The sequence below is a fragment of the Dama dama genome, chromosome 29 (genome assembly GCF_033118175.1).
Source record: "Dama dama isolate Ldn47 chromosome 29, ASM3311817v1, whole genome shotgun sequence".
In the NCBI taxonomy this organism is placed as follows: Eukaryota; Metazoa; Chordata; class Mammalia; order Artiodactyla; family Cervidae; genus Dama; species Dama dama.
In genome coordinates, this window is record NC_083709.1 from 36,150,006 (window position 1) to 36,166,035 (window position 16,030).

Here is a 16,030-nt window from a genome sequence, read left to right on the forward strand (position 1 = left end):
TCTCAGAATCCTCAGAATATACTGGGACATCTTTAAGTTAGAGATTTACCCATCAGAGGTCCTCTTGACCTTTCCTATCTTCCAGAGCCATTAGCAATTTGTTTACACCATGACACTGCTCTGGTGACCAGCCTTGAGTTCACAGGGCAAAACACAAGAGTCATCCCATACCACCCACATGTTGCCCCTCACCTGAGAGCTTCCTTATAAGACTTTGTGGCTTTAGAGGCAGTGGGATCCCTGTAGTACCCATGCAAGACCACCTGAAAAAGCCTGAGAGAGTTATAACTCCACAATGCAATTTTTGACCTAGCTGAAATGGAGCCAGAAAGTAAATTAATCCCTCTTCCTCCCCCTGGGCTTCCCTGAGAACTAGTCATGTCAATGGAATCTTGGGAGATTGGGTAATCTATCATCTTTGATACCAAGTGTTGGCAATCTAATGAAAACACTCTTATGCCCGTTCCTCTTCTTTGCTGCCGCACTCCCCTTTTCCCTCATTTCAGTGAGCTGGGGTTAAAATCCTTAACAATGAAGTGGTACACAAGGGTTTGGATCAGGTTCTGCTTTCTGGGGAACAAAGAATGAGATAGGGTGGAGCTATGGTTGGGCAATCAATTAGTGGGGTTCAAGCCATTATAATCTGGGATATTAAAATGCAAGACTCTCTCATTTTATACTTCTCAGTCTAGCGAAGGTAGGTTAATTGAAGTTATATCTTCTTCACTAGATTAAAATATGAAGCCCCCAAGGACCCCCCAATACAAGTCTCGTATTTTCTGCATACTGGAGCTTTCCACCCAGCTGTCTCTCAAACACTGCTAGCTCAATATATCCACAACTGACCTCACCTGGGGCCACTCAATATTCCCTGAAATTGATAAAATGATTCATGTAAGTTCTCTGTTTCATTTGTCATTTTTATCCTAATCATTGCCCTCATCTACCAGATTAGAAAACTCAGAGTAAGCTTTAATTCTTCCATCTCTAGAATAGGCCACAACTAGTCATTGCCTACCTATTGTTTCTGCCTCTTCCATACCTGCTCCATGGTCCCTTTTTCTCTGCCCTTGCTGCCACTGTACTGGTTGAGACTCCTGTTATCACTTGCTCCAAGTATTGTGGGAATCTTCTAACTGGGTTCCCTGTCAGTTTTATTCTCTCTGATCCATCTTGTTAATCCACCTACCCCCACATCCATCATTGTATCCTTCTTCATGTACCACAAGCTCCAAGATTTTAAGAAACAGAGTCAAAATTACCCTTGAAAATTTCTTAAATATTTTGGCCTAGGAAGCCCAATTATGGTCTAGGAAGTATGAAGTAGTTTTCTTAAAACACTAGAGAACAAACATTTAGTTCAGTTCAGTTCAGTCGCTCAGTCATGTCCAACTCTTTGCGACCCCATGAACCACAGCATGCCAGGCCTCCCTGTCCATCACCAACTCCCGGAGTTCACCCAAACCCATGTCCATCGAGTTGGTGATGCCATCCAACCATCTCATCCTCTGTTGTCCCCTTCTCCTCCTGCCCCCAATCCCTCCCAGCATCAGGGTCTTTTCCAATGAGTCAGCCCTTTGCATCAGGTGGCCAAAATATTGGAGTTTCAGCTTCAGCATCAGTCCTTCCAATGAACACCCAGGACTGATCTCCTTTAGGATGGACTGGTTGGATCTCCTTGCAGTCCAAGGGACTCTCAAGAGTCTTCTCCAACACCACAGTTCAAAAGCATCAATTCTTCTGTGCTCAGCTTTCTTTATAGTCCAACTCTCACATCCATACATGACCACTGGGAAAACTATAGCCTTGACTAGACCGACCTTTGTTGGCAAAGTAATGTCTCTGCTTTTTAATATGCTATCTAGGTTGGTCATAACTTTCCTTCCAAGAGCAAGCGTCTTTCAATTTCATAGCTGCAATCACCATCTGCAGTGATTTTGGAGCCCAGAAAAATAAAGTCAGCCACTGTTTCCACTGTTTCCCCATCTATTTGCCATGAAGTGATGGGACCAGATGTCATGATCTTAGTTTTCTGAATGTTGAGCTTTCAGCCAACTTTTTCACTCTCCTCTTTCACTTTCATCAAGAGACTCTTTAGTTCTTCTTCGCTTTCTGCCATAAGGGTGGTGTCATTTGTGTATCTGAGGTTATTGATATTTCTCCCAGTAATCTTGATTCCAGCTTGTGCTTCCTCCAGCCCAGCATTTCTCATAATGTACTCTGCATATAAGTTAAATAAGCAGGGTGACAATATACAGCCTTGACGGACTCCTTTTCCTATTTGGAACCAGTCTGTTGTTCCATGTCCGGTTCTATCTGTTGCTTCCTGACCCGCATACAGGTTTCTCAAGAGGCAGGTTAGGTGGTCTGGTCTGGTATTCCCATCTCTTTCAGAATTTTCCACAGGAACCAACATTAAGTGTATTAAATTTAAATCTCCCGGTTAGTCCAACATAGCTAGTTGTTTTTCCTGCCCTAGAACAGATTGTATCTTCATGTTAAACACTCAATGGAGTAGTTGACTTGTGTTTTAGGGTGATGTTGTATGATACATGCATATCTATAAAAACAATCATCATCCTCAGTGTGGTGAGAGGTTCACATCATAAGAAACACTTGAAAGCTGAGACTTTTGAGGAAAAGAAACATTCACAGCCCCAACCTCACACTCACTCTGGACATGTGCTTACTGAGTGGGAAGGTAGGCAGAACTAGCTGCTCTCTTAAATTGTCTCTTGCTCTCATTCACATTTCCTGGTGCTTTGGTTGAATTTGGATAAAGCAAATGCAAATGTAATGTGACTACACTGTACACATTTTTGTACATGGACCCAGTGTCCATAGTAGGCAATCAACAGATGAAGCCACATGATAATAATTGAATCAGGAAAACCTAATTCAAGCCCTGGTTCTAGCATAGCAAATGGTATGGTTTGGGCAGGTCAATTTACCATACTGTAAATTTATTGATTCATAAAAGTATATAATAATTGGTTTATTTACCCAAAATCACTTTGTTTTGCTTTCATACATAGACTATATACCTTTTATTATTAATAATGGTACCCATAATTATATAAACTATTTTGTACCAGACTAGGCTGAGATATTTTCATAAATTGTTTATAATTTACTACACATTAATTAATTCTAGGGGCTTCCCAACGTGGTTCAGTAATAAAGAATCCACCTGCCAATGCAGGAGATGTGACTTCACAACCTGGGTCTGAAAGATCCCCTGGAGAAGGAAATGGCTACGCATTCCAGTATTCCTACCTGGAAAATCCCATAAGAGGAGTCTGGCAGGCTGCAGTCCATGGGGTCACAAAAAAAGTTGGACACAACTTAGCGACTAAACAACAACAAATTAACTCTAGGAAGGGCTGTACATCAGGGTTTATGCAAACTCTATGAACAAGCTATAAAGCTTCTCTAATTATGAACAGCTTCCATAAGTGCAATTTTTCAGTCCCTTTTATGGGGGCAGGGAGGAGGTTAGTTTTAAAACCAAAGAGTCGCTCTATTAGTGTCCAGTAAAAACATCTCTTGGTATTGGGCAGTATCTTTTGCTTTAGTGGAGACTTCTATTGATACACTGAAACTTGTTGAATTTAAGACAACTTGCCATTAAGACACAAATATTTTAAAAATCAGAAAACAAAGACAATTTTCAGTTAAAAACAAACACCATGCTTTCTTGTCACTTCATTTGTTCATTTTACAGTCTCAGAGCACTTTTTAAAAATTATATATCATGCTTCTGCATACATAGGAAATGTGGGCAAAATGAGTTGATTAAGCTTTCCTAACCCTGCTGCACATTGAGAGGTTTGTCTTCTAAATCACTTTCCCCCTCAGAATTGTTGTCCACATTTTCCAGTATAATACTTTCCTCTATTCATCAAAGGCACTGGTGATGCTGCATTTCTTAAAAGACTACATCAAAGAATTAAGCCACTGGTCTTTAGTTGTTGGAGCTTCCCATGTGTCTCAATGGTAAATAATCTGCTTGCCAATGCAGGAGAGGCAGGTTCTATCCCTGGGTTGAGAAGATCCCCTGGACTAGGAAATGGCAACCCACTCCAGTATTCTTGCCTGGAAAATTCCACAGACAGAGGAACCTGGTGGGCTGCAGTGCATGGGTCCCAAAGAGTCAGAGCAACTGAGCACTCAGTTCGAATTCTTGAATCTGCTTTGCTCTTATGTAGTTAGCTTTTGACTTCAGCTTTGTAGATAAAGCTCCATACATCTGATTCATCACCTCCTCACTCTCTCCCTATCATCATTAAATCTTGAAGGGTAAAACACTGTTCCACTATATTCTACACTTGTGATTTTCTTCCAAGACCCCCATTCACACTTTGTAGTTTTGATACTGGCACATTTTATGTTTATAAGGGCACAGGCAATGGGATATAAGTACACTGAGACAACAGTTATTGTAAGTCACTATTGATTACAAAGCACACACCATTTCAGGAATGTTAAAATGTAGGAGGAACAAAAGGCATCTTAGAGTTGATGAAACGCATTAAATTGCAAGGTCAAAGGCAGAGAAATTTTCCCTTCAAATGTTTAAAGAGGAGAAAACTGGCTCAGAGAGAACAAGTCATTTCCCTGAGGACACATGAGTCCAAGTGATTCCAAAGCACACTCCACCACATCACAGTGCCTCTTCTCAGAATCCTAGCCAGTCTGCAAGTTAGATTTTACCTCACAACAGCTCCCCATCTTCTTATTCTTTTACCATCAGTGGGGCCTGCAGTCATCCGTTATCACTCCCACAGTGACTTCAGTGGGTGGCGTTGCTGCATCGTTTCTCCCAGTGTCTTTGTGACTCTTCTAATTATTAGTACAGTTAAGGGGCTTCCAGTCTCCAAGAAACCAGATGAGACAAATAATATCACGTGGCCAAAATGAAGACATCTTTTTACCAGAGAAGAATGAAATATAGCAGTTTCAACTGACCAGAAACTTGGCAATATGTTTTATGGATTTCATTGTGCACCATTTGGATTGTTGGCAGTCAATGAAACCAAGTGCAAAACTCCAATTATTGCCTCATTTTTACCTAAACTCTACATTTTCTCTGGTTTCCCCCTAATTGTAATACTTTCACTATACATTCTGAAAATCTGGTGTAGATTTAAATATTTCCAAATAACATCAGAGATTTCTGTTAACTTGCTATACTTTTATAGAACTTTTGATCATGGCAGGCAAACTTTAGGTATTAGTTTTCCTAGTGCTGGTTGATTCTTGATCTACTGGGGTGTCTGTAGTATATAAGAGGTCATCCTCCAGGAGGTTTCTACTCTGTGTTTCCTATATATATGCGGCAATACAGGTGACAAGGATGAAATTAAATTAACACAGAAACATTTGCTCCACCCTACAGCCAAGAAGAAAACATTCTCTGTTGCTTGACATGCTATAGGACTTGGGTCTCTGTTTTGACAATTGTAGTAATGAACAGAAATACAGAATTGAAAGCACTAGCAGCAGGGAGGAGTCCTTGGTGGCTCAGACAATAAAGAATCTGCCGGCAATGCAAGAGAGCAGGGTTCAACCTCAGGTTCGAGAAGATCCCCTAGAGGAGGAAATAGCAACCCACTCCAGTATTCTTGGCTGGAGAATTCCATGGACAGAGGAGCCTGATGGGCTACAGTTCATGGGGTCACAAAGAGTCAGACACGACTGAGCAACTAACACTTTCAGAAGAAGGGAGTAGATTAATGTACACAGGCAAGGACACCATGCTGCCCTAGGAAGGAAAAATCTGCAAGGAAAGAGAAAAAGAAACAGACTATGCAGTAACTAGAGTTTTGAGAGGAAGCTATTGAAAAGCATTAATGAGCTATTACATAGAAAAGGAACTTTAAGGAGAAACCAAGATAACAAGAACTTTTAGGAGGGTTTACTTTACTCGGTTCAGTGAGATGTAATTCTTTCCCTTTACACAATGTTTAAACATTAACTTAGTAGAGACATACTATTTTTCAAGACTTTGGAAGATTCATATTTTTATATATTTTTTTAAAAGAGTACTTTCCTAAAAACAAAACAGGACTCAGAACAAGAGAGAGAAACCCCTTCTGGATGTTAGTTACAACATATAACCTCAGGATTCTTCCGCTTGTTTTTCTGATATTAATACTGGATGTCAAACTCAATAAAGAACTTCCAGAACCCAGCACCACTCTTCCCTATTCTGCAATTAATAAACACATAGATGAATGACTGTCCACACCTAAAACTGTCTTATTTTCTAGGGCTAGACAACAAATGTTCTATGTTAAAAACACAGTAGAGTAGAAGCTGATTTAAAGAAGAGAGAAAACATATTAAGTAATCTGTGTACCATCATCTGAACAGTCCAGGATTGGAGGCAGTGACACTTCCCTGACTTCAGTGACCCTCTCAATAAAATTCCAGCAGAGGTAAGAATGCCTGGAGTTCTTTGTACTTTCCTTAAATTGTAGAAAAAATAGGAGCTCAAATGAAACCTCTATTACAAATATTGGGCAAGCCAAACATATTAACAGTAAAATTCTCAAATATTTTGTCAACCCCATTTTTTCAGAGGTTAAACACTCTTCTCTCCTACTCTCTGATATTATTGTAAGTACTAAGTAACACTTTATTATATAAATACGACCTGCCAGGTCTAATTGCTATGTGCAAAATTTACTAAATCACAAAGTAAGAGTACATATGAAGCTGCTTATAGAAAATTGCAAAGTATTTAAATGATGGGAAGAGAATGTTATGATTGGCAGGAATATACTTTTACTCTACATAAAATTGAGGAGACTATGTAAACAAAGTCAAGTTTCCATACACAAATGATCCCCCCTCCCAATTATAAGTAACACCAAAAATGAAAAGGATAAAATTGAAAAGTGATCCCTGTGAGATAATCTATGACACTGGCATAATATAACATGTAAATATTATTTTTTCTTGGACTATAGTTAAACACAGCCCTAAAGGAGTCTGCTGTTGAGTTTTGTTCTCCATTTCACCACCGCACAGTTTGTAACAAAATTTAACAATGGACAAAGCATGGAAATAATTAAGTGTGAAACAACAGTCATTGCCTCTTTCAGAAAGCTAAGTTCTCCCTCCTAATACTTGGAAATCTCTAATTTTGTCAGACATTCAAAGATACTTAGGCTCCTAAATGGGGGCATTAGTTCAATAACATGCCAGGAGCAAATGAGAGAGAGTTGCATTTATGAAAATTTGCAAGCACTTGTGTGTATTTTTAGAGAGTACTAAAGTGTTCGTTACAAATGACATCAACATTCAGGGTTCTGCCATTTCAGGGCTTAGCCTGATTTTCCCTCCAGAAGTCCTATTTGTTGCTAAGATAAATATCTTTGTATTTTCACCCACAAAACAATTATCCTTGCAGTCACGCTAACCTCCAGATACCTAGACTAGGACCCATTATGTTGAGATTTGCACACACCCTTGCAAACCACAATTTCCAAGTTTTTGTTCTGCCAAATGTCTCTCAGTCATTGAAAAACCGCCACTACTTGGTCTCTACTTGTTGAGAAAATAATCTGTTCCTAGGGATTTCCTGGAAAGGATTGCTCCTTCATACAGGATCAATTAAGTGTGTGCTGCTTCCAAGAGTGATCACCCCACTGGTGAGACAATTGCTTCTTTAGTAGTAGCTGAACAATTTGGAGACTTGTCCTTGGATTTGGCGGGTAGAGCTGTCAGCATTCACTTGTCTCTGCACATTGGTGCAGGGAGTAGCATACTTAACTCATTGTTGCATTAAAAGGCCTGATAGTGAGCATTTCTAAAGAATGGCATAATTGTGTCACCTAACATTTATGATAACAAGATTTAGCACAGACAGGTTTTATTGAAAGCACTACAATTGGCTTTCATCACAACTGACTATTAGAATTTGAGTTTCAAGAAAGCAAAATAATTTATATAGTCACATGACTACATCATTGAACCTAGATCACTGTTTCAGTAGAGGGGAAATTATATATAGACAAAACTTTACATATACATATCTGTGTGTGCTCAGTCTCTTATTTGTGTCTGACTCATGGCAACCCAGTGGACTATAGCCCCCAGGCTATACTAAACTCCTGGAGTTTACTCAAACTCATGTCCATTGAGTCAGTGATGTCATCCAACCATCTTAGCCTCTGTCATCCCCTTCTCTTCCAGCCTTCAACCTTTCCCAGCATCAGGGTCTTTACAAAAGAGTCAGTTCTTCTCATCAGGTGGCCAAAGTATTGGAGTTTCAGCTTCAGCATCAGTCCTTCCAGTGAACACCCAGGACTGATTTCCTTTAGGATGGACTGCTGGTTGGATCTCCTTGCAGTCCAAGGGACTCTCAAGAGTCTTCTCCAACACCACAGTTCAAAAGCATCAATTCTTCAGCATTCAGCTTTCTTTATAGTCCACCTCTCACCTCCCTACATGACTGCTAGAAAAACCATAGCTTTGACCAGACAGACCTTTGTTGGCAAAGTAATATCTCTGCTTTTTAATATACTATCTAGGTTGGTCATAGCTTTTCTTCCAAGGAGCAAGCATCTTTTAGTTTCATGGCTACAGTCACCATCTGAAGTGATTTTGGAGTGCAAAAAAATGAAGTCTGTCACTGTTTGCACTGTTTCCCAATCTATTTGCCATGAAGTGATGAGACCAGATGCCATGATCTTAGTTTTCTGAATTTTGTGTTTTAAACCAACTTTTTCACTCTCCTTCACTTTCATCAAGAGGCTCTTGAGTTCTTTTTGCCTTCTGCCATAAGGGTGGTGTCATCTGCATATCGGAGGTTATTGATATTTCTCCCTGCAATCTTGATTCCAGCATGTGCTTCATCCAGTCCAGTGTTTCTCATGATGTACTCTGTATACAAGTTAAATAAGCAGGGTGACAATATATAGATTTGACACATTCCTTTCCCTATTTGGAACCAGTCTGTTGTTCTGTGTCCAGTTTTAACTGTTCCTTCCTGACTTGCATACAAATTTCTCAAGAGCAAGTCAGGTGGTCTGGTAATCCCATCTCTTGAAGAATATTCCACAGTTTGTTGTGATCCACACAATCAAAGGCTTTGGCGTAATCAATAAAGCAGATGTGTTTCTGGTACTCTCTTGCTTTTTTTATGATCCAAAGGATGTTGGCCATTTGATCTCTGGTTCCTTTGCCTTTTCTAAATCCAGCTTGCACATCTGGAAGTTCATGGTTCATGTACTGTTGAAGCCTGGCTTGGAGAATTTTGAGCATTACTAGTGTGTGAGATGAGTGCAGTTGTGCAGTAGTTTGAACATTCTTTGGCATTGCAGGATATAAAATTAACACACAGAAATCCCTTGCATTCCTATACACTAACAATGAGAAAATAGAAAGAGAAATTAAGGAAACAATTCCATTCATCATCGCAATGAAAAGAATGAAATACTTAGGAATAAATCTACCTAAAGAAACAAAAGACCTATATATAGGAAACTATAAAACACTGATGAAAGAAATCAAAGATGACACAAATAGATGGAGAAATATACCATGCTCATGGATCAGAAGAATCAATATAGTGAAAATGAGCATACTACCCAAAGCAATCTATAGATTCAATGCAATCCCTATCAAGCTACCAACAGTATTTTTCAGAGAACTAGAACAAATAATTTCACAATTTGCATGAAAATACAAAAAATGTTGAATAGCCAAAGCAATCTTGAGAAAGAAGAATGGAGCTGGAGCAATCAACCTTCCTGACTTCAGACTATACTACAAAGCTACAGTCATTAAGATAGTATGGTACTGGCACAAAGACAGAAATAGACCAATAGAACAAAACAGAAAGCCCAGAGATAAATCTACACACCTATGGACACCTTATCTTTGACAAAGGAGGCAAGAATATACAGTGGAGAAAAGACAACATATTTAACAAGTGGTGCTGGGAAAACTGGTAAACCACTTGTAAAATACTGAAACTAGAACATGTTCTAATGCCATACACAAAAATAAACTCAAAATGGATTAAAAATCTAAATGTAAGACCAGAAACTATAAAACCCCAAGAGGAAAACATAGGCAAAACACTCTCTGACATAAATCACAGCAGGATCCTCTAAGACCCACCTCCCAGAGTAATGGAAATAAAAGCAAAAATAAACAAATGGGACCTAATTTAACTTAAAATCTTTTGCACAATGAAGGAAACTATAAGCCAGGTGAAACGACAGCCTTCAGAATGGGAGAAAATAATATCAAACGAAGCAACTGACAAAGAATTAATCTCAAAAATATACAAGCAGCTCATGCAGCTCAATTCCAGAAAAATAAACAACCCAATCAAAAAATGGGCCAAAGAACTAAGATATTTCTCCAAAGAAGACATACAGATGGCTAGCAAACACATGAAAAGATGCTGAACATCACTCATTATCAGAGAAATGCAAATCAAAACCACAATGAGGTACCATCTCACGTCAGTCAGAATGGCTGCTATCAAAAAGTCTACAAACAATAAATGCTGGAAAGGGTGTGGAGAAAAGGGAACCTCATACACTGTTGGCGGGAACCCAGCCACTACTGAGAAGTATAGAGATTCCTTAAAAAACTGGAAATAGAACTGCCATATGACCCAGCAATCCCACTTCTGGGCATACACACCAAGGAAACCAGAATTGAAAGAGACACGTGTACCCCAATGTTCATTGCAGCACTGTTTACAATAGCTAGGATATGGAAGCAACCTAGATGTCCATCGGCAGATGAATGGATAAGAAATCTGTGGTACATATACACAATGGAATATATTATTCAGCTATTAAAAGGAATGCATTTGAATCAGTTCTAATGAGGTGTATGAAACTGAAGCCTATTATACAGAGTGAAGTAAATCAGAAAGAAAAACACAAATATAGTATATTAATACATATATATGGAATTTAGAAAGATGGTAACAATAACCCTATATGCGAGACAGCAAAAGAGACACAGATGTAAAGAACAGACTTATGGACTTTGTGGGAGAAGGTGAGGGTGGGATGATTTGAGAGAAAAGCATTGAAACATGTATTTTACCATATGTGAAATAGACTGCCAGTCCAAGGTTGATGCATGAGACAGGGTGCTCAGGGCTGGTGCACTGGGTTGACCCTGAGGGATAGGATGGGGTGGGAGGTGAGAGGAGGGTTCAGAATGGGGAACACATGTATACCCACGGCTGATTCATGTCAATGTATGGCAAAAAACTCTACAATATTATAAAGTAATTAGCCTCCAATTCAAATAAATAAATAATTTTTTTAAAAAGAATTTCACACTGGGAAGACCCAGAGGAATCGGGTGGAGAGGGAGGTGGGAGGGGGGATGGGGATGGGGAATACATGCAACTCCATGGCTGATTGATGTCAATGTATGACAAAACCCACTGCAATGTTGTGAAGTAATTAGCCTCCAACTAATAAAAATAAAGGGAAAAAAAGTGAAAAAAAAAAGAATTTCATATTAGAAAATCCCACAGTTAACCAATATTTTGATCAATATATAGTGTTACAAAACCTTGCAGGAGTGAAATACTCATTCAAAGTAGAAGACAGACAGTGGGTTTTAATGTAAAAGAGTATAAAATGTTCATTTCTACAATTTCAAATTCTATTAAACAACTAGCTTTTAAGAAGCCACTACTTATCAAATTTTGGTGTACCATCCCGATAAGACTATCTACAAGTATCTGAAAAGGCTGTTCAAATACTGCCCTCTTTTCCAACTTCATATCTGTGTGAGATTAGACATCCTTCATACACATCAGTAAAAACAATATATAGCAAAAGACTGATGCAAAAGCAGAGAAGAGAACTAGCTGTTTTTTAATTAAATCAGACATTAAAAACTTTCACAAAACTGTATAACTTATCCACTCTTGTTTCTAAGTATTTTTATTTTAAAAAATATATATTTTTGCAAATAAAAAAAGATTTATGTTCACATGGAATGTGTTTATTATTGTCATTTTAAATAAAATATATTGTCATTTTAAATTAAATAAATTAATAAATATTTTTAAATTCCTGTTTTAATTTCTAATGCAGTAAATATCTGTAAGTATTAGTGACATAAACACCTGTCAACTTGAGGTTTTCAATAATTTTTTATAGGTATGGAGGTTTCTGACCAAAAAATTTGAGAACCATTACTATAGAAATATTCTTGCCTATACATAGCAGGAAACAATGGCAAAATTGTTCTCAGTGCCTATGTTTATAATGGCAAAAAACTGTATAAACAGCCAAAATGTCTACTGATTTGGGAAAGGATAAATTGTGGTATATTCATCCAATGGGAAAAAACAGCAAAAATCAGAGAACTAGTTGCACACATCAGCAGGAATTAGTATCATAAACATAATGCTGAGTAGAATAAGCAAGTCATAGAATGCATACAAACTTCTTCCATGTGTAGTAAATTCAAAATCACGCAAAACTAAGTAACATACTATGTATGGATATATACATATGGTAAACTATGAAGAAATACAAAGGAATAAAAAACAAATCAGAGTCGTGCTACCCACACCAGGGCGAATGGGGCATGGTGCTAGAGCACATCTGGGATGTTAAAACGTCGGTAGTAAACTATTTGTTGCATCACTTATTTATTAAATAAAATATTACTAGTAAGTGGCATAGCAGTCTCACAGGTGTTTAAAATAGTAATTTCTTCTAAAAGCACATATATGTACTATAAATTTTCTTTTGCAGGTATGGTATTTTATATTTTGGAATATATGGTATATTTCACAGTTAAAAAATAAATAATAATGAGATATCAATTTCCCCCTTGAATGATCAGTAACACTTTCATTAATTGCTGATGAGTAGGTGAATTGCTATAATCTTTTTATAAAGTAATCTAATAGCATCTGTGAAACACAAAATGCACTTTATTTTTGATCTAGCAATGTCACACTGGGAATTGATCCTGAAAAGGGGAACGTCTTCCTTCATGTGGCCAGCTGTACGTATGCTGGAACACACATGTGGAGTTATTACAACATCATTGAAAGTGACCAAAGTTTGGAATCAACCAAACTATTCATTAATAGGAGAATGGTTGAATAAATCATGGTATGGCCATACTATACAGTTTATTTGGCTATTAAAATATTTCTACAATTTTCTATGTTAACCAGGAAGGCTTTCCATGTGAAGTGGAAAAAATTTTGCAGAGGAATGTTAACCGGGTCATCTCATTTTTTAAAAAGAAAACTATAAAAAAAAAAAAAAAAAGAAAACTATATAATAAATATTTTTTCTGAGCATGGAGAAATATATAGAAGGATGTATAAATACTAAACTGTTAACTATGTTTAGCTCACAGGCAGTTGTAGTAAGAGGTAGCGAGAGAGATTAACAATTCTTTATATACCTCTGTATTACTTGACTTAAATTAATGAAAAATAATTGAAACTATTTGTCAGTTACATAATTTTTCTTGTTCTTATGTCCCTTAAAAATGGATTCAACAAGGTGTGGGTTGGACTTGGGGATCTAAAATATCAGCCAAGCCAAAATAAAAAAAAAAAAGATTCAACAAATTTAAAAAGACACTAATGCTTTGAACTAAATTTTTTTCATATTTCTGAAAAGAGCTTCATTTTCTCTTCAAAATGGAGAGAGAAATGGGAAAGAAAAAGGAGGGGCTGAATGGTCATAAGCAACTGTTTTCATGTTATTAGAAAAGCTGAGAATATATCTGGGACATCAGAAGCACCTAAGTCATTACCTAATTTCAGAATCATTTTTACAAGAAAACCCGATTAAACAAAATAGCCCAGAATTGGAATGGTTAAGACACCCTCATGCATTAAAAAAAAAAGAAACATTTTTCCTTACAGATCTTGTAACCTTCCTTTACAGCCCTTGTTCAGAAAATCATTCTGAAGAGCATGACTACTTTTTCCTGCTCTGTAAGTGATAGTTCCAAAGGAGCCTCACAGAGAAGGTCCCAGCCACTCCCTGCCCCATGCTGTCAGAGCCCACGTGGGGGAATCATTCTTCAAAAGGCCATCCTTCCTTTATCTGTCCACACTCACACAAGCACACTTGGGATAGAAGGCAAAAGGTGCCCTAAGCTCTTCTCCATGGCGAGCCAAGGTCATCTGCTTTTAGTGGATCGTTTCACATCAAGTCTCTCATTTGGGTCACATTAAAGAGATCAGAGCATGAAGAAAACCCCACATCTGTGAACTGTTTGGAGTAATTTGTTTGTTTTTCCTACAATTAAAGCCAAGACCATATAAATCAATCTTAATAACTCAAAATTTGAATTATTGCTTTTATATTTTTAATTTATTATTTCTGAGTCATGTGTCATTTAGGAATTTATATCCAAAGGTTTGCATTCTTAAAGTCACTTGCTGATACAAGAAACTTGTCAACACTTATATTCCAGGCACTGTCTGAAACACTGGTAATATATAATTGACAAGACAGACATGGTACCATTCTCTTGAATTTTCAGCTTAGAAAGTAAGAACTGACTGAATAAGAAGCACATAAAAATAAGCTGTTTTGAAGCCAACACAGCTGTCACACAGTGCAAATGATGGAAGATGAACCTGCATAAAACTGAAAGCTCTATTCTAAGATTCTCATGGAAGTGTAGAAACATAACACTAAACTTCCAAATTTTGAATAAGGATGTCAATATTTCAAGAGCTCTATGGTTGGATCTGTTAGTTTAAAGGTACAAAATCGAGTACAGTATTGATAAAGGTCCAAGCTCTGGTTTGAATTTCCTAAGCTAATATTGGTAGTTGGGGTTTGAATTTTCTTACCTAATTTCAGAAATAAAAGCAAACACAGGACAAATCTGTATATAAATGAGATAAAGTGTTAACATGAAAGTATAGTAGAAACCATTTTAAATATTGTATCATATACTGAAATAGAAAACCTAGTAGCCAGAGGGGTAAATTTTTAAATGTTGTTAATGAATAAAAAAAAATCTACACTGTAAAAAAACCATGTCCCATTGCACATAAGGATAAATTGACTAATTCTTTCCATCTTGAGGTGTGAGCATTGTATTACTAACCTTTTTAAAATAAGAATTCATGCCTTACATAATTGTAACCTGATCTTTTTTTCCTTCTGAAGCACTTTACCTACTTACAGATGTCCTTCATAGCAATAATATTTATATTAGTTGGGACTACATCATGGTTTTCAAATGAATTTTTTTTTGCTTTGGGAGTCGTCCTTGTTGGTTTTTCTGAGAAACTCCCTGGTTTGAAGGTCAAGAAGTCAAAAATAATGAAGGCAAATAAAAATATCAGATGGTTTTCTGTGTTATTCTAATTATTCTTACCTTGGATCCAGTGACATTTTAAGATAATATTTATCAGTTGGTCCTCCCAAGAGTTAATGATAAGAATGACAACATCTGACATTTATTGAATGTGAAACACGTGCCTGGTACTGTTCTATGAGCTTGGTATGCATTGTCAGATTTATCTTCCTAATAGTCTGTGAGGAAGGTAATTGTATAATCTCCCTTTCACAGATGAGTAACCTGAGACAAAGGAAGGTTAGACAACTTTCCCAAGGATCTTGACTAGTGAGGAGTAGAGTTGGAATGTGAAACCAGGAATTTGAATCAGAGTCTACACTCTTTCCTCCTTTTCTAGTAAACTTTGTACTAAATTATATCATGGAGAAAAGTACATAAATCATGTGCAACTCAGTGAATTTCCACAAAGAAAACTCATTTGGGCAATACCACCCAAATCAAGAAATGAACCATGACCAAGAACCCTGGAAGTCCTTCTTTGTGCCTCCTCCCTCTTATTACTCTCTTTCCATAGACAACTACTTCCTGACTCCTAACACCATAGATTAGTTTTGTTTCTTTATGAACTTCCTATGAATGGAATCATATAACAGGATTGTAAAAATGATTCTTGTTACTGTGGAGAGAGGCAGTTAACTTTAGTTGTTGTATAGTATTCTAACATATGACTACATCA